This window comes from Puma concolor, chromosome C1, assembly GCF_028749965.1.
Source record: "Puma concolor isolate L17-30 chromosome C1, mPumCon1.1.hap2, whole genome shotgun sequence".
Lineage (NCBI taxonomy): Eukaryota > Metazoa > Chordata > Mammalia > Carnivora > Felidae > Puma > Puma concolor.
In genome coordinates this window covers 88,725,154-88,727,082 of record NC_141674.1, presented here as the reverse complement: position 1 = coordinate 88,727,082, position 1,929 = coordinate 88,725,154, and the positions used below count along the sequence as shown (strand labels likewise).

At 37.0% G+C, this 1,929-nt stretch overlaps 1 non-coding gene across 1 annotated transcript; it reads right to left on the bottom strand.

Moving 5' to 3' along the window:
- Positions 1-226: 226 nt before the first annotated feature.
- Positions 227-443, bottom strand: LOC112848992 (small nucleolar RNA U3). The gene has a single exon (XR_003222455.1). It is a non-coding gene; the product is annotated as a small nucleolar RNA U3 (small nucleolar RNA).
- Positions 444-1,929: the final 1,486 nt, after the last annotated feature.

Sequence of the window (1,929 nt, the reverse complement as noted above, 5' to 3'; positions counted from 1 at the left end):
TGTGTAAAACAACTACTAAGTCTGTATTTCTCTCTCTCTTTCTCTCATACCCACCCCCCCCACACACACACACGCACACACACACACACACCCTCCCCACACACAGCATTTGTAAAGCAGAATTCATTGCCTGAACTGCAAGGAAGACTTTCTCCCTCCTTTCAACCATTTATTTTTCTCATTAAACTGGACTTACTTTTTTTTTTTTTTTTTTTTTTTTTTAGAAACCACTCAGATGGTGTCCTTTCTCTTTTATTCACCCAAAGTGGGAAAAGAACAATCATCAAGGGCAAAGAGCAGCTGTAAAAGCAGCACTCAAAGCCAGCTTCGTGCTCAGGAAAGGACACTGCATCTCCTTCTCATGATTTCTGGTATTCTTCACGTTCAGAGAATCTTCTCTAGTAATGAACTATAGAAATGACCCCTGAAAGTATTATAGTCTTTAACTGGACTTACAATAACACTATTAAAAGTCTTTTTGTATACATTCCTCATTAATGCCCTTTATACTCTTCATGCATTTCTGTCTTTGAGCCATTTGCTCTTTATACAAGCATGTTTACACTGAGATTGTTTCTCTGCTGGGAATGCCCTTAAATTCATCCTTATTTACCAAAATCCTCATTGTCTCTCATATTCATGTATCATGTACTTTATCAAATATTCTCTCATTTCCACAAAATAGTGGATCTTTCCTTTATCTTTGCTTCCAAGATTTTGTTGCGTTTCTTTTATATTTGTGACAATTGGCCCTACAGAATGATTAAATGTCTCCTTGTCTTTCTTTCCATCTAGGCTGTAAAATCTGTAAACTTCTTCCATTAAAAGTCATGCTTTACATATATATTTGGAATGCACAGAGCATTAGCAGGTGTCTGCCAACCAGTACTCAATGCATGTTTATTAACACAGCATCAATGCTGTCATTCCTCTGGAAATGTAATCTTGCCTCTCTGCTTATGGAAATTTTCTGTCCTTCAGAAATCAGCTCTTTCTCGTCATCATCTGGTGACCCCAACCCTCAGTGATGTCTTTTTTCCTAACTGGAAAGTTGTTTGGAGGATCAAAGGAGCTAAGATACAAGGAGAGTGTCTGGCACAGAGTCAGCACTATGTAAGCATTAGCTCTATGAGTTTCATTTATAGTTTGTAATGCACAGAGAGGTGATATACTCAAGAGTACCTGGTGGATAAGTGGTAGAGTGAAATGGAGATGTGGGGCCCCTGGCTTTCCATCTGGGTCTGTGATAGATTTCTCTAAGTCATTGAATCTTTCCCAAGATCCCTGTGACCCTGGCTGCTTGGTTAAGGAAGTATGCATAAAGAACACTCTAGAAAACAGACCATTTATTATTAGCTAGAGCCTAGTTCTGCTCTTTGAGAAAGAACTTTGACTTCTAGCCTAAGTTCTAAATTAAAATTAAATAAACAATTTTCTTGATCCTTTACATTGAGCCCTGACCTCATTCTTGCATGTTTTTTAAAGAGAGAGAGATACATCCCACAAGGATTGAGCTTACTTAAGACATCTCTTACTGTAAATATGGGAAGGATTAGAATAGTATTTTCATTTAATTACTGCCTATTATTTCCCAGGAAAATATTACAAATATTTGCAATATTACAATTATTTGCCAGGCAAATAACACAAATATTATCTCTGCTTCTTACTGCAATAATATATGGGAAACACTGGTATCCCTATTTAACCGATGAGAGAAAAGAAGCTCATGGCCTGTAAATGACTTGCCCAAATGTATTCAATAAAGGTAAGATGACAGAGTGTTAAATATGCCTGATTCCTGCCTCAAATAACAGGTGTTCAAATTTTGGGTTTATCATTTATCAATTATGTGATCTTGCTTTAGTTACTTAGGCCTTAGTTTCCTCATGTGAAAGTGGGGTGATAACATTATCCACCATATGTTGT